This window comes from Primulina eburnea, chromosome 2 (assembly GCF_022965805.1).
Source record: "Primulina eburnea isolate SZY01 chromosome 2, ASM2296580v1, whole genome shotgun sequence".
NCBI lineage: Eukaryota > Viridiplantae > Streptophyta > Magnoliopsida > Lamiales > Gesneriaceae > Primulina > Primulina eburnea.
Genome location: NC_133102.1, coordinates 12,366,901 through 12,386,180, shown reverse-complemented (window position 1 = coordinate 12,386,180; position 19,280 = coordinate 12,366,901).

Below are 19,280 nucleotides of genomic sequence, written 5' to 3'. Positions count from 1 at the left end.
TAAAATGACCGACATCAAATGTAAACGTAAATGAGTAAAAATCGTAATATCCTCAGCGTATATAAAATGTTCATCTCCTCTCAAATCTCATAAAACATAATGCGGAAAACATGTGGTCCTCGGGTCGTGTCACCGCACCAGATCTGCCTACTCAGAGTTCGGAAACTCCAGTCTCCTCATCATTAAGCTCACCTGCATCACACATGCCTAATGAGTCTAAGGACTCAACACACCTGTACCAGGAATAACAAGTACATATACATAGCACACAGCAGTGAAAAATATCATACTCAACATATATTTCATGAACTTAAAAGCATAACGTAAATGTGTTGTGTAAAATCATATCGTGTCAAAGCATGTCATCTCATGTCATCATATTTGTAAACGTGTCGTGTAAAATCATATCGTATTAAAGCATGTCATCTCATGTCATCATATAACAGCTCACCGTATCAACATAAACTTAAATATTTTCTTTTATTTCAATTCAGTTCATTAGTTGTGACTTTCGTATCAGCTCTATCATATGAGCTCTATCGATGGATCCATATATAAAAACCGTGGTATCCGGCGGCAGGGGACATCACCGACAGCATTACCCACCCACTGAGCCCGGGCCTCAGTTCATCATATCTCATGTCATCGTATACATATACATCGTCAGTCACAACCAAATCACATCCTTCAAAATAAATATTATAATCATCACTTAATAAAATTGTGCATAAACATAACTTTTTCCTTAAAACCAAACATGCAACTTTTTATCATAATTGCGTAAAAATCATAAACATGATGCATAAACATTTAAAATATCATGAATTTGTGCTCAGGGCGCTGCCAGGACCAAAATCTCATCCCGGGCGCAAAAATACCATTGTTGTAGCAAAAAAAACTCTCATAGACAACGGTTTTTAAAAACCGCTGTTGTAGCCCAAAAAAACACACTCATAGACAACGGTTTTTAAAAACTGTTGTTGTAGCAAAAAAAAACCACGCTCATAGACAACAGTCTTTAAAAACCGTTATCATAGACACATCAAAGACAACGGTTTTTAAAAACCGTTGTCATAGACACATCAAAGACAGCGGCTTTTTAAAAATCGTTGTCTTTAAGCGCGTTTTATAGGATATGACACCGGTTTTTGTTAAAACCGTTGTTAAATGAAAAAACACAACAGTTTTAATAAAAACTGTTGTCTTTGATGTGTTGGATGTGAATTTTCTTGTAGTGTAAATATTAATTAGGTAGTGTTTGGTAACGATTACTGATTTTTTCTTTTACAAATCTAAATCGAAATATAAGTTCTTCCAAATTACAATATTTTGCTTTGACGTGATATATATTAGGAGGTAGGCAATACATCCAAATTAAAAACATAAGCAATATTGTTCCATTGACGTGAATGATAAACATTGTATAACCTCGAGAGTAAACATATATATTTGAAATCGTTACGCAAGTGACGCAGTACTCAAATATATATGACATGATCAAAAATATTATTTTTAATGTTGATTTGTCTTTTATATATATATATATATATATATATATATATATATATATATATATATATATATTAGTGAAACTGTCTCATAAAAAAATTTACTGTCATATATCCACGACAAAATATGTGATATGGTCAAATGCAAGACAAATGAATGAAAGTGAAAAGAATCACCTATAATCTTTCATCATCGGCATTATTTCATGTGAACCAATCAAATGTTAAAAAAAGAATTAAGAATGTTCTTAAAAACCATGCACTACAAGAAAAAAGGCAGAAGACAACGGTTTTTCACCGTTGTCGTAGGTCAAAAAAACCGTTGTTAAAGCCCTTGTTTTTAAAGGGTGCGCTAAAAGACAACGGTGAAAAAACATTGTCGTAGACGTCAAAGACAACGGTGAAAAACCGTTGTCGTAGATCTTGTAACACCGTTGTTAAAGTCCCTATGGTTGAAGAGTGCGCTCAAAGACAACGGTGAAAAACCGTTGTCGAAGATGTCTAAAGACGACGGTGAAAAACCGTTGTCGTAGCATTGAACATTTTTTGTCAAACTACATAATTTACGACGGTTGCATAAAAACCGTCGCCAATTAGTGACGGTTAATATATTATTTCTGTCGCCAATTAGCGACGGTTAACATCTATTCCGTCGCTACTTGGCGACGGTAATTTGCATGATTTTCATCGCTAATTAGCGACGGTTGTACACATGATTTTCGTCGCTAATGTTTTACGTAAAATAAAAAAAACTCTTTTATAATTTAATAAATCATGAAACAGTTCAAAAATTAACACTATCATTCTTAATTTAAAAACTTACAATTTTACTACACTGATAATATTTGTAATCTATAATTTAATAAATTACAATTTTACTACACTAACATTATTTATAATCGTAACACTTAAAATGAAAGCAAAAATAAAACCATAGAAGATAGAAACTTATCGTGTGCAGAAAATGACCGAGGATGGGGGTATTTATAGACATTTTGGCGACGATTGTTGTGTAAACAGTCGCTATGAGCGACGGTTGTTTCTTACTAGCGATGATTTAAGCTTAATCCGCCGCTAATAGCAATGGTTAAACTTGGTCAGTCGCTAATAGTGAAACATCACAATTTTTAAATCGGCGACGGTTTTTACTGTCGCTTATTTAAAAATACGCCAGTTTTATTCAAACAGTCGCTAAATATAGCGACCGTTGTATAAAACCGTCGCTATATTCGACGGTTAACAACAACGGTCGCTATATTTAGGGAAGGTTTTGACCCTTGACAGAAACAAATATAACAACGGTTTTTCAAAACCGTTGTTGTAGCCCGAAAAAACACATACATAGACAACGATTTTTAAAAATCGTTGTTGTGGCCTAAAAAAACGCTCATAGACAACAATTGTTAAAACTATTGTTGTAGAAAAAAAATGCTCTTAGACCGTTAAAAACCGTTGTCGTAGTCCAAAAAAACACGCTCAAAGACAACGGTTTTTAAAAAACCGTTATCTATTAGCGGGTTTTTTAGGCTAAGATAACGTTTGTTAAAACCGTTGTTAAAAGTAAAAAGACAACGGTTTTAATAAAAACCGTTTTTTGGAGTGTTGTTGAATGTTTATTTTCTTGTAGTGATAGAAATTTAGTAGATTATTAAAAGGTAGTGGATTAAAAAAAAGGGCAAATTTGAAAAAAAATACCTCTCTACATTTGTTGGAAACTTAATTTCGGTTGTTGACAAACTAAGTGATTAATTAATTGAACTAATTGATCAAGTAGCTTGAAGAAACCGATCTACGTAAATCAACTGACAGTTGCCTAACTGAAGATTAATGCGCATTTTATCGCAGGCAACTGAAACCAGCTGAACTGAACTTACGAAGAGAACTGACTGATCAGTTGACATATTTAGTTATGAGCTTACCAACGAATCAGCTGATCATTCAGCTATACACGTCATCAGTTGCTGAAAAGGACATTCAACCGACAACAGTACTGTAACTTCCCGAAAATTTGAAGGTCCACGTGAACCACATGCATGCAGGTTATTAAATTTCTTTGGTATTTTATTTAATTCCTTTAAAGAATTAAATATATGTTTTATTTCATTATCATGTGTTTAATAATTTTATACGTTTGATGCATAAATCATACATGATAGAATTTAATTAATGAAATTTTAAAAAGTTCACGCATTAGGGTTTCTAGATGCATGTCACGCTCGAATGAGAAACGGAGACCGGAGAATTTTCAGGAAAATTATTTTATCACACGATTTATTTTATAAATTAATACAAGGTGATTTTAAGGGTATTTATCCAAAAATTGGATTTTATTGGGTATTTTAACTGCATGATTTTTATTTTTAATGGGACGTAAATTTTATCGAATCAGGAGATTTTTTTTATGGTTTGGCTAATATTTGCAAAATCCTCCTAACACGAATTATTTTCCAGGACCATGTTTGGGCCTAATGGGCCTACAGAACCTTTAAAATAAAATGGTGGCCCATTAACAATCCTTTATTTTACAATTAAGAATTTAAGCACTATTAAGCCTAAACTAAATGATTATTAACCGATACACTCCCATTCACATCCCCACTCCATCGGTTTCATCACCCAACCAACCGAAACCCTCTTCATACCTTTATTAATATTCCCTCGGTTCAAGCCATTTTCAGCTTAACCCAGCTACACTTTCCCTCGATTTGCACAACAGAAACATCAAGAAGGTTCAGCCACTTCTTTTCATGCAAGGGAAAACTCTTCCGGGTTTCCATTGTTGGAATTATATTGTGGACTTACAAAATTTAATTAATTGTACGTGGACAAGCTATATAATAAAAAACCCAATAAAGTGATCTAATTAATTATGGGTTTCCAAAGTATTAAATAAATTGGTATGGTCCACCTTATGTGTAGAAACTCAGCCCAATTTGGTTTTCTATGATGGGTTGAAGACTGCTAAGGTTATATAATGTTATGGTCCCCAAGGCACAGAGAATATAACACAGAATACATACGACACACGTATTCTAGATCTCTCTCCTTCTCCCATCAAAGGCAAGAATAAGGTGGTCGATTCTCTGTTGCCTTGGAAGATCCATAACTCTGACGCTAGATCAATCAATGGATTCTGGTACGTGTTTACTGTTATTCATATTTTTCTGATAATTCGACATGAATTCTTGGCGTGTTGTGATATATGGATTTAATCACATGATTTATATATTTATTTTATTAAATCTTCAACAAGTGGTATCAGAGCCACGTTCATGATCAATTATGAGAATTTTGTTTATTGACGGATCGAAACAGAAAATTATGTTTTATTACCAATCTGAGGCGATTTTCTAGTTTATAAATTTTTAGGATTCAGAACTTATTTTTTCTTACAAATATTCTGAATTTGAATCTGAATAAATTCATGCTCTTTGGATCTAGAATTTTCGATTTTTTCATCCAAAATTCAGATTTATTTTCGAATTTAAAAAAAATCGAAAATTCTTTTTTTTTTTCGAAACTGGGATAGAGCAGCCGGATTTTGGGCCAATCGGACGTTCTCCGGCCACTTTCCGGTGGCAATTGTTTAGGAATTTTGTTCACCACGAATAGGCGCTCAAGAACCCTCCATCAATTGGCCATAAAAGCTTCTGCACCGATCGAATTTTGTTGAGATTTCTTCATGAAGCGCGAGTTCATGCGTGATTTGTATCTGGCCATATTACGACCGTTTTCCGGCATAATTCGAGCATATGACAGTGTAGCGGTGGTCGCAGCCTTATACCTGGCAGTATGTCGGATTTCACGCGGCGGCTATGCGGATAGCGGCGTTTATTTGTGAGTTGGGGTTAGGGTTTCGAAATTTGGGGATTTTTGTTGAATTTAAGGCTTTGTTTGGTTGTCCAAATTTTGAAATCCAGATTTTTAATATTTTATTAAATTTTGACTTCCGCTTTGATTTCTGAAAATTAAATTCGACCATTTCAAGATTTAATTGCATGAAATAAAATTAATATGGAATTATTTATTATTTTATCGCTTTTGTTTATTTCGATAAAAAATTTGTGAATGAATAATTATGAGGTTCAAATATTTTATTTTTCCAAATGTGGTCTCCATGCTTTATTTGACTCAATTAAAGTAAATTAATTCTATCGTTTCTATCTTGTATATCAAATTTGGTTAAATTTAAATTACATGTTAATAAAGTGATTTTCTGAGATATGTAAATATTGTTCAAGTTCAAAATAAATTGTGTTTCAATTTATGCGAAAAATAGTCGGCCCAAAGGAAGACTATTTTTTGGCCAAATTCCAAACACAATAGATGATTTTAAAGTGCATTTAGATCTATGCGAAAAATAACCGGCCAAAAGGAAGATTATTTTCTGGCCAGATTTTAGATTCAGTATATCTCCTTTAAGTGCATTTATATCTATGCAAAAAATAATCAGCCCAAAAGAAGGCTATTTTTTGGCCAGAATATAAGCACATAGTTATGTGGTCTTTAAGCGTGTCAAAACTATGCAGAAATTAATCGGCCCAAAGAAAGATTATTTTCTTGCCAGATTGTAGACACATTATATGATATTAAATTGTGTTATATTTATGCAGAAAATGATCGGCCCAAAGGAAGGTGGCCAAATTTTAGCACAATATGTAGTACTAAATATGTGATAATTTCGGATTTATCCATGTATGCAATTGTTGGTCCAAAAAAAGGCATATTGTTGGCCGGATTTATTATCAATATTTAATAACCATGATGGTCGAGTGTACTATTTACAAATTGTTATTTTTCTTCAAAGACTAAATATCAATGTTGTGCTAGATATCTTTCTTTATGGGCCCACCACCAGCATGCTTATATTTTGCGATTTATTTAATTTAAATATATGCCTGGACTATATTTTACGGTGAGTTTTTTGTTCTATTTTGTTATAGCATGTTCTATATCTGCCAATTTGAACAACATTCCAGTAATTAATGGCTCAAACTTCAAGAAATGTAAAGAGCATGTTATGATAGTACTCGGCTGCATGGATTTGGACTATGCGCCAAGGGAAGATCGCCCCGCACTTTTGACCAGTTCAGGAACTGCTGATCAAAAGGGTTCTATGTAAAAGTGGGAGCGATCAAATCGTATGAGTTTGATGATTATGAAACATTCCATTCCAGATACTATAAGGGGTGCAATTCTTGAAGGAAATGATGCCAAAAAGTTCCTTACTCAAACAGCAGATCGTTTCACTGCAAACGAAAAGGTCGAGACAAGTACTATTCTGAATAAACTTGTTTCAATGCGGTAAAAAGAGAAAGGGTACATAAGAGAGTACATAATGGAAATGTCAAATTTTGTGACTCGACTAAAAGCATTCAAGTTGGAATTGTCGGAAGACATAGTCGTGCATTTAGTCTTGATCTCTCTGCCTGCGCAATTTAATCAATTCAAAATTAGTTATAATACCCAGAAGGAAAATTGTACTTTGAATGAGCTTATTGCGCATTGCGTTCAAGAGGAGGAGAGATTGAAACAAGATGTGATTGAAAGTGTTCACTTGACATCTAACTATCAAGGTAATTGCATCAATAAAAAAAGAAATGGAGGAATAAGGAAGGAAACTATGGGACTTCACAGCATATGGAGCAACAGAAACAAGATAAAGTGATCACTTGTTTCTTTTGCAACAGAAACAAGATAAAGTGATCACTTGTTTCTTTTGCAAAAAGACTGATGGGCATGTGAAGAAGGATTGTCCCAAATACGCCAATTGACGTGCAAAGAAAGGGTTGCCTAAGGAGCCGGTTTCCAACTGATGGTGAAAGATACATCTTATGGAAAAAGACAATAAAGTTGATGGTGTTTTTTTTTTTAAAAAGCTTTATTCAGGAACTGATAATTTTTTTTTTATTTTCTGGTATTTGAATTTGGAAATTACTTTTTCCACATTTTTTTAAGACGGAATTTGATTTTAGTTTCATTTTTGGACAAATCAAGTTTTTCCTTTATCCATGTGATATTTTCAATTTTTCGAAATTCAAATATGTTTGGATGAATTCCTTGGTTGATAAGCTTGATAAATTGAACATCAATATTTTAAGTGACATTGACATTATGTATGCAAAAAATTTTGAAATTAAATGCAAATTAATTTTTTATGTTAACTTTAGTGGGAGTGAGTAAATTGGAAAATCAATATTGAGAATAATATATTGATGTTTATGTCCACATATATGGTGGTATAAATTTTATCAAGTGGTAATCTCATTGAGATTTATAGAGAACATTGTTTAGATATTGTGAACATCATTAGAATGTTGGACAGATATTTAAGAAACCCGACATTGGATTATTAATCGGGTTGTGCGATACGTAAAGTGAACTAAAGATTTTATGCTCACACATCGGAAATCTGACATTTGGAAATAGTTGGATATTTGGACTCCTAATAAAGTTGCGGAATTTTATCACCGTTAATGATCATTGGTCTAAGAAACATTGAGGATCAATTGTGATAATAAAGCCGCTATATTATATTTAAAGAACAACTGAAACTTTTCAAAGTCAAAAGATATTGACATGAAGTTTCTAGTTGGAAGGAAATAATTCAGAATAATTGTGTGTCAATTGAGCATGTTATTGCAAACTCTATAATTGCGGATGCGTTTGTCATGGGTTGGCCACCCAAGTTTTTTGGGCATGAGACACACATTGGTGTTGTCCATATAGTTAATATGCATGTACAATGGGAGTTTTGACTCATTGCGGTTTAACATTTGGTTGAAAGTCTGTTATTGGACTCTTTGAGTCATTAGGAGGATCAGTTGGAAATTCATGTTTTATTCTGGGATAACATTTATGTATTTCCATGCTACACATCCATACTTGATCTATGTTATTGATTATGCTAATATTGTGATCATTGATGGGTCTAGTGATATTAAATGTAGCGATGACTGCTTTGGTTCAGATTGGTGTAATTGATATACCAGATTGTTAAGGAATATTTTGGTTTAGATAGCAAGAGCTCAATCCAGTTTTTGCATGTACAATATCCGGATAAATTATGTGGCCCAAGTGGGAGATTGATGAAATTATTTTGTGGGCTCACATAATTTAATTAATTGTATATGGACAAGCTATCTAATAAAGAACCCAATAAAGTGATCTAATTAATTATGGGTTTCCAAAGTATTAAATAAATTGGTATGGTCCACCTTATGTGTAGAAAACCATCCCAATTAGGTCTTCTATGATGGGTTGAAGACTGCTAAGGTTATATAAGGTTATAGTCCCCAAGACACAGAGAATATAACACAGAATACATACAGCACACATATTCTAGATCTCTCTCCTTCTCCCATCAAAGGCAAGAATAAGGTTGTCGATTCTCTGTTGCCTTGGAAGATCCATAATTCTGACGCTAGATCAATCAATGGATTCTGGTACGTGTTTACTGTTATTCATATTTTCTGATAATTCGACATGAATTCCTGGCGTGTTGTGATATATGGATTTAATCACATCATTTATAGATTTATTTTATTAAATCTCCAACATCCATCGTATTGTTCTCGTTCTTCAATCATCAAGGCACACTTTGTATTATCTTTTGCTGCATCATACAGGCTTTTATATGCTGGAGAGTGCATTCATGCATGACAATTCCGATCTAGCTTAGTTCATGAATAAATTTAGGTTTTTACGTAGGTTCTTGCACTTTCTTGATTGCTACTCACGAATTCCTTAATATTGTTGCAAGGGGGCTGTCGTGTGTCATGTTGAGGGGTTTCTTATGATAAGGGTATGCTGTCATATGGTTGGGTCTGAGTTGTAATGGAGGTACGCTAGGAATGGTTAAGACGGAATGGAGTTTGTATCGGTTTTGGGGTAGAGTGTGTGCCAAGACCGATCCAGCAACACAAGAACTGATCTGAGCCATGGATTAGATCCTTGAGGATCTGAGACAAGGCCTGAAAGGGGATCGATACTTGCTGGAAGGAGGGATCGATCGGGTGAAGGGTAGGATCAATATGTGCTTTTGGTGGCTTCTCGGTTTTTTTGTTTTTGTTTTTGTTTTTGAGGCTAGAGGCTTGCTGGGGGTGGTGGTTTGGTTCTGATAGGTGACTTGGGGTCTGGTCTAGGTCCTCGTTAGGATGTCTAATGGCTGGTGCGAATGGATAGCTTGAGGCATGAGTTGGGATAGGAAATAACATGAGGTGGTAAACTAGGATAGGACCGATGGTTGGGCAAGTTCGGGAAATTAAGCCGCGTGTTTGGGGGGGCCTACTATCATTGTTTTAGGACCTCTTAAGTGTTTTAAGTTATTATAAAAGGTTGAGAAAAATTTGGTCGAGTTTCGAGTCGATTCGGGTTAAAACCGAGACCTCGGTCTAAGTTTTAAAACGAATCGGTTAAGTTGTAATATGGGCTTGAGTTTACGTCTAGAAATGCTTATAAATATGTTTTAGAATATTTTAAGGAGTTTGGTAAGTTTCGGGTCAATTTTAGAGGTCCAGTGGTGGAATGATAATTTTCGAGTTTTCAGGGGCAAAATGGTCGTTTTGTACTCGGGGTGAGATTTTGGTCAAGGTAGCGCCCTGAGCACAAATATATGATATTTTAAATGTTTATGCATTATTTTTACGATTTTTACGTAATTATGATAAATACATTGCATGCATGTTTTTATTAAGTGATGAAAATGATGATATTTTTGAAGGATGAGAATTGGTTGTGACTGACGATGTATATGTATACGATGACATGTGATATGATGAGCTGAGGACCGGGCTCAATGGGCCGGTAATGCTGTCGCTGATGTCCCCTACCGCCGGTACCACGGTTTTAAAGACGGATCCATCGATAGAGCTGATACGATAGTCACAACTAATAAACTGAATTCAATCAAAAAGAAAATGTATACGTTTATGATGACATGATTTGACACGAGAATGAAAATGTATACGTATATGATGACATGAGATGACACGATTTGTCACATTCTGATTTTATACGACACGTTTATGTTATGCTTTTAAGTTCATGAAAGATATGTTGAGTATGATATTTTTCACTGCGGTGTGCTATGTATATGTACTTGTTATTCCTTGAAACGTCTGCTCTTTTTATTGCTTTAAAAGTACTAAATTATTTTTTTATAAACACTCAATTTTCGGCCATGACATATAACACATGAAAATATTTTTATAAAATATTTTATCCCTTTAAAATAAAATACCAACCAACTAGCATTTTAAAAATCAAGTGCAATTGTCATAAAATAAAATCGTCAACTGTTTTGCCCAACCTAAAAAGCAATAAGTTTGAAAAGTATAGCCCATACTAATCCTCTCAAAAAACATAAATAAATATTCTTAAAATCTTTAACATAAATCATGAATCGTAAATCGTAAATGCGGAAAAGTAGAAGCGCTGGTCCTCGGATTTTGTGCGCCTTCAGTCCAGTTAAATCATCCGTCAAGATCACCCTCAACCTCACATGCATCCATCACACCTAGTGAGTCTAAAGACTCAACACACCATAATCTTTATAACAAATAATACGTAATACAGTCAACATATAACAGTGAAAAATACTTGTACTTAAAATATCGTTTTCATGAGGATGCATAAAATTCAAACATGAACATTTTCGTAAGCCTTTTTATGATGCATGAACTTTAAATAGAAACATTTTCATAATAATGCATCGACTTAAGCATAACATTTTCATGACATGCATCACATAAACGTTAACCTTTTCCTTTCTTTTTCCTCAATATGACATAACACAAAACATTTTTCATGATCATACAAATTTTTTCCTTTTCCATTTCCTTTGTTGAATTCAAATTGTTAATTATGACTTTCCTCAACATGACATAAACCTCAAAAATCGATGGATCCATCTACATGAAACCGCAGTACTGGGCGGCGGGGGACATCAGCAACACTCTCTCCGGTCAACTGGGCCCTGACCTATCTTTTTTTCGAATAGAATTCGATCGTCGGGGTTCCCTCTGGGGCCTTTTTACCATAAATGGGCTCCCTCTAGGGTCTTTTCCCCTCACAATATTCCATTCTTACCATTGCCACATACCGTTACCTCAATAGTCACAATTACTTATGTGGGAACCCGGACGCTAATTCATTTCCTAATCGTTCTTGGGAATAATTCAATCAATTAAGATAAACAGGGTCTAATTTTTTTTAAAAAAATACAAGTGCGGAAACATAATGAAATCTGTCAGATATACATATCAAAACGTAGTAAAACTTACGTCCAGTTGAAGAGATTGACCAGTGCACCGTTAATGACTATTATTGTCATATCCCATCTCTATATAAGGCTAATTCAAGACTCAAAATCTCCTCTACACTCCATGAACCACCTACATCATTTATCTCATGTTTACATGAAATATCAAGCTCTACTAGTATTTACAAGTACACATTGCTCTCGTCGATAGGAATACAGTACTGAAGTCGGATTGAAATTCTGACGGGCGGATCTCGCAAAATCACAAATCTTACATATAAAAAGGCGTAAGGATTTTTTCCTCAAAGCTTCGACTCTTTTTCTGAAATCTGAGGAAATGAAACATTATATATATATATATATACCAAGTTTCATGGTGAAACCAAGTGTCGATTTTCCCTTCTGCATGCCTCGCGCATATACGCGCCTTAGCCCCACGCATATCGGCAGCTCGCGCATATGCGCGCCTTTCTTCCGCGCATATGCGCGAGGTTCTCTGGACTCGGCATTTTTCCTTGAACACTCTCGCGCATATGCGCACCTCCTTCGCGCATTTGCGCGCACCTTCTGCGCGAACCTCTGCCCAGAGAGGGTCTAGTGATATTAAATGTAGCGATGACTACTTTGGTTCAGTATTGGCTTTCAGAAAATCTTTCTTCCCCCCACTGCTGCTGCCACTCTCAATTCTGGGAGGTGGTTGTTGTGGTCTCGGTGCTGGGGCAACATACAAAGCTCATTTCTATCTCATCAGACCGGCTTCGGCTCCCTTGGCTCTGTTCAGGGCATCAGCAAAGTTACTCGGTCGCCCTGTGTTCACCAATGTAAAAACTCAGGATTCAAGCATTGATGAACTGATCAGCAACAGCCTCGACATTCTCGGCAACATGCGGAGCAAATCGTAGCAAAGTAGAAAACTTGGCCACATACCCTTCAATGTTTAGCTGACCCTGTCTCAAATTGGCAAACTCTGCCCCCTTGTCCTTCCTGTACGACACTGGGAAAAATCTCTGATAGAACTCAGTCTTAAAGACATTCCAAGTGATATTTTTACCTCGATGCTCCAATGCTCTCTTTGTCGTAATCCACCAGTTCTTTGCAACGTCATGCAACTGGTGCCCTATCAGTCTGACTCGGCGCTCATTTGTGTAATCCAAGGAATCAAACATCATTTCAATATCATCTACCCAACACTCACAGTCAACAGAAGTCTCTGTTACTTTCAGGGTTGGCGGTTTGAATGACTGAAATGTCTTCAGTAGCGTTTCCATCGTTGTTGCTGTCACATCCATCGGATTGGCCGAAGTACTACCCTGTTCTGGGACTCGTCGAGGAGTCATATCTGATTATCAAAAGAATTAGTAACCCAATACAACAAATATGTTTCAGTTCATTCCCCCCTCCGATCATCTTACTACTGATCAAGAATCGATTCTGATTCATTCTCAATAATACACGTTACCAAATCAAATCAGATAATCAAATAACATGTATTTCAAAGCAGTAAAACATGCTAGCATTCAAAAGCAAGGAAGAAAACTCAATCTACCCCGGTCACTAGCTTCTATCTTAGTCTCAAGAACCTACAGTTCTGCTGTGCGGACCCGGACGCTAATTCATTTCTTAATCGTTCTTGGGAATAATTCAATCAATTAATAGAAACAAGGTCTAATTTTTTTTTTTTAAATACAAGTGTGGAAACATAATGGAATCTGTCAGATATACATATCAAAAGTAAAAGTACATGTCTTGAACTCAATACATTAAAATCAACTAGGAATCAACTACTATATATCAAGTGCTGAAGCCTTTCTACTTCTGATCCGGATCTCCACGCTAACTTGTCATCTCTCATCCTCTTCTTGACCCTGATCATGTCCCACCTGTTGTCATGCACACATACAAACACGACAACAGCCGGATAACTCCGGTGAGAATATAATCCCAGTATAAACAATGAATAAATGCAATCATATAAAAACATATATAAATGCATAAACAGTCATCCATAACATGTATCAAATCTGAAAACATGAATCGATATAAAACTGTAAATCAACTAATGACTCGTCATCTCAAACTCGACTCATCTCTAATCTAGGGTTCTCGGTTCCTGGACGTTGGCACATATATCGAATTTCAATGATAGGAGTCGATCTACTCCTAAGCAACATCGATTTAAATCAAACATCCAGTGTCTTGGCATATCCGCCAAAGACTTGGCATATCCGCCAATGACTAGGCATCTCCGCCCATTACTCAATACACGCTTTGCTATAAATCAATAGACGAAGCATATCAATCTTATTCAATTGCAAACATCGATGCAATAAAGTAAAGTATGTGGTTTTTGGGAAACTCAAGTCCAATCTGACTCAAGTCGATCTCCCGGTTAACATTGATTTATACCTTTCTTTCTGTTGATTTAACTCTGTCGAAGTCTCGAACTCAAAGTCTGTCAATACTCAATCTGGCAATGACAATATCGAGGAGTATAATATCAATACATCGCTCAAATCAATACTGGATATAATCAGAACTAAATCAAATTCTGTTTCAGCGGCATAACTGCACCATTCCAATATACCCAGAAATACTAATCAATAGATATCAATTTCTCCAACTCATAATCAATAACAATACAAATCTGATATCAAATCTCAGTCAAATCCATTCTAAAAAATCATAACAATTTCATACGGTATATGTTCTTCAATCTGGTTTCGATTATACGATGTTTACTATGTCAAGAACACTATATATGAATCATATTTGATTCCTTCAATATCATAATTTCCAATCATATCAAAACGTAGTAAAACTTACGTCCAGTTGAAGCTCTCGTCGATAGGAACACAGTACTGAAGTCGGATTGAAATTCTGACGGGCGGATTTTGCACAATCACAAATCTTACATATAAAAAGGCGTAAGGATTTTCTTCCACAAAGCTTCGACTCTTTTTCTGAAATATGAGGAAATGAAACATTATATATATACCAAGCTGCATGGTGAAACCAAGTGTCGATTTTCCCTTCTGCATGCCTCGCGCATATGCGCGCCTTATCCCCACGCATATGCGCGAGACCTACTGTCTCGACATGTAATTTTCTCGGCAGTTCGCGCATATGCGCGCCCTTCTTCCGCGCATATGCGCGAGGTTCTTTGGACTCGGCATTTTTCCTTGCACACTCTCGCGCATATGCGCACACCTCCTTCGCACATATGCGCGAGGTCCTGTGCCCATCTCGCGCATGTGCGCGTATCATGGTCGCGCATATGCGCGAGGGGTTCTGTCCTCGCACATAATTCACGTCTTTCCTCGTCTTTCCCAGTCCGATCCTTTCCATCTATAATCACATCAATTATCAACAAATCATTTCAAATTACAATAGAAAAATTCTGGGGCATTACAACTCCACTTCCTTCAACGCTTAACATTTCACTTTTTAAAATCATGCATAACATCACATTTTCATTTTGGAAACCAAGTATGCAACATGTATTTTAAATGTCTTCCTTAAATCATAAAACCCCTTGGACATTTAAAAATCATAATTTAATCATTAACATTTCATAAACATTTAAAAATAATCATAATATCATAAAAACAACATTTAGGGCACTACCATGAGGTTTACTAATTTTTTGGTGTAAAAAGACCGTTTTACCCCTGGACGTGACATTTTGCGATTCTGAATTTTTCTGGATTTCTTGACTCTAACATGTCCCAAATAATTATTTAAACTTACTTGAATTTTTTTATAATTTTATTTGGCTTAAAAATTAGACTTTTCCGTTTATCTTTAAATAATTGTTTTGACGGTGTTTTAATCCCGAAAAATCCCAAACTTTAATATAAAATTCCTAAATTCTAAATTTAGTGTTTTATATTATTTTAGCCCATATGAACCACGACTCGACCCCCGTGAGCCGTTTTTCAATTTTCCTTAGTTAAAAACCCTATTTTGACACCTAAACTTCGACCCCGAGCCAACTTTTTATTTTCACGAGTTACCCCCTAACCATGTTGATCTAAAACTTGAACAACATCCTAAAGTACCCTACTGGACCCTTAGACCACTAAGCACCCATTCCACAACCCAAAAACAAAGGCACCTCCCTTACCCATAAGCTGGTCGAGAGTCCCATTGAGCATGGACTCTATGTTTCGATGCTTGTGGCCCTAGCCGGCGCTCCAGACCTTGAACCACCCTCTAGTACACCTACCTAGGACCCTAAGGACTCACCCTAGCCCAGGCTCTGAGCCCTGGACCGAGTCCTCACCCCAGCACAAGCTGCGCAGTTCTGCGCATTAATGTGCCACTCTCGGGTAGGAGTCCTAGTTGCGTAGGACTCCTCCCAAGCCTCACAACTCAAACCCTAACCTGGTTAAAGTTCACCCCTTGACTGAACCACGTCCCTGGCTAGCCCTGACCACAAGCCAACACCCAGCCAGCCCTTGCACGTGAAACCCGAGCCCTTGTGATCCCCATGACTGATTTCGCACCAGCAGGCTTCCTTCGATTCGGCAGTGTTTAGGGAGTGATTCTATGACTCTAAATTATGTAAAAATTTGGCTTGGTCAAGTCCTAATCATGACAGCCCTTTGAAGCACATAAAACATGTTTTTCGAAACTTTAAATCATGAATTTTACACATGGTTATGCAATAATGCGAAAATTTCATATGAACATCAAGCTTTTCATGCAAACATAATTTAAACAATATTATGATATGATGGATGAGAGCGTGTCTTTGCGTTTATATACGCACGAAAAACCGTTGGCGACGAGGAACGGGACGAAACCTTGGTTTGTTTCCCTTAGCACCCTTCGAATTTTCTCTTGAAATTAGTGTGTGCCGTGGGGTTCAGAGTGGTTGGGAGAGAATTTTCAGAAATAAAAAGTGGGTGGTCGATTGTTGATTGTCAAGTGAGGGTTTTGGTGATAAATAAAACTTTAAATACCAATTAATTAACATCAAGGCTTTTAGGCCTATTAAGCCTCTAAATTAAACCCATTAGTTTTAATTAGGATTTAATAAAATATTAACAAAGTTTTTGTTTAAATAAATTTGTGAATTTATTCGCCGGGTTGCCAAAAAGCTCGTATTTTAATTGAAAAATCAACACCGATAAAATTTACGTCCCGACGTATAAAATCACCTCAAAAAACATTTATTTTCAAAAATAAGAAAAATCACCACCCTTGTTTTAATTAACTAAAAACAATTGCCCAATAAAAACATTTTCTATTTTTCAGCCATCGGTATCCGTTCCTCGATCGCAACTTGAATAACTTTTTAAAATACAGTTTTAATGCAACCATATAGAAAATATAATTTAAACATGCAAATATGCACAATATAATTAATTCATGCAATTAAAACATTTAATTAAAATACAAGAGAATTTAATAATTGCATGAATGTGATTCGCGTGGACCTTTAAATTTTCGAGGCATTACATTCCTGGTACAGGTGTGTTGAGTCTTTATATTCACTAGGCGTGCGTGATGCAGGTGAGCTTGATGGTGAGGGGACAAGAGGTGCCGAACTCTGAGTAGGCAACCTGGTACGGCGACATGACCCGAGGACCACATGTTTTCCGCATTACGATTTATGAGATTGAGAGGAGATGAATATTTTTATACGTTGATGATTTTAAAATTTTTACTCATTTAAGTTTACGCATGATTTTTGAATGAGTTTGGTTAATTTAAATTGCATTGTTTTTACTGTCAAATAATTACGATCATTTTTAAATGTTATTTCAAAACTACAAGTTTAAAATATATATATATATATATTTCCGCACTTGTAAAATGAGTAGACGTTTCAAGTACAAAGCAGATTGCAACTCGTAGTGGAACGTCACATTTCAGAGATTACAATGTACGATTGTCAGAATAATATTGACGTGACAATCAAAAGATATAAAGATTCAAATAATATTTAATGTTACCGTTGAAGAGAAGCCTATAAGTATGTGAGACGAGCAACTGAAGAAACAATCGATCTATCTACTCTCACAAGCTTGCTGTTACCCTGCTGAATTTATAGCTCTTATTCAAGAATCAAAAAGCTCACACTTATCAAATTTATTTGTAGCACTTGAGGCTACCTTTCGAGCATATAAACACAAAGTGTTTATTTTTTATTTGATCTTTAACTTGATCAGTTGTGCTAAGTTCAGTCGAAGAACTGTGAGATATTTAATAAACTAAGAGTTTCAGTTTTGGCAGTGTTAAATCTAAACTGAAGTGGGTCTGTACAAGTTTTGTATCGATCAAAGTCTTTTAGTGCATATCATATCCTTGTGATAGAAGCATAGGAGTTATTTCAATCTCCAAACATCCATAAATCTTTGTGTTATTACTTCAGTTATTTATTCTATCTTTCAGTCAGTTTATTTCCGCAACTGTTATTAGTAAAACTGATTGTCATTGACTAACAAGATTCTTAGTTTCAGTTTATTATAGAACTGACACTTCATTCGAAAAGGTTATAAAATTCGTGAGTGTTTATTCAACCCCCCTCCTTCTAAACACATTTCAACCTTTCAACCGATCCTAACAAGTGGTATCAGAGCAGTTGAATCTTGTCTCAGAATACTTTTTTTCACAAACTGATCAACATGTCTTCATTCAACCAAATACCGATGTTTCCTAAAGAATATTTTGACGACTGAAAAATCAGAATGCAGGCTCATTTAGCTGCACAAAATGGCGACATATGGTATGTCATTACTGATGGTCCCATGAAGATCCTAAAAGCAAATATAGCAGTTGTCATTACTGATGGGGCACCTCATCGCATAGAAAATCCCATAGAGGAATGGAGAACTGAGGACAAAATGAAAGCCAACCTAGACAATATGGCTAAGGATATCTTATACAAAACGCTGAATAAATTCACTTTCAGCAAAATCAAGATGTGCAAAACTGGCAATGAGATGTGGGAGAAATTGATCCATCTATGTGAAGGAAACGAACGAACAAAAGAGAACAATATATCATTTGCTGTTCAGAAATTTGATAACATCAAGATGAAAGCTGGTGAATCCATGCATGATTATGATGAGAGGATCAGTGGCATAATCAATGAGCTAAATGCATTTGGAAAAGTATATTCAAACAAAGAAGTGGCACTGAAAGTGATCAGAGGTCTTCCCAAAGAATGGGATGTCAAGACCATGGAAATGAGAAAATCAAAGGATCTTAACAAGATCAAACTTCATGACTTGTTTGCTAATCTAAAGGCTAAGGAGTTTGAACTACAAACCAGAGAAGGAGAACCTTCTACACCAACTGTCACAACTTCTTTAACAGCTTTCAGACTGGAACCAACTGGTTCAGTTGACTAATCTGCTGATCAACTGAGCAATGATTCTATGTCATTTTTTGTCAAAAAATCTGAAAGGTTTAAGAGGAGGAATCAAGGAAACTTCTAGAAGCAATATCAGAAAAAACCAATCCAAAGAAGAATCCTATGTTTGCTACAACCGTGGAAAATC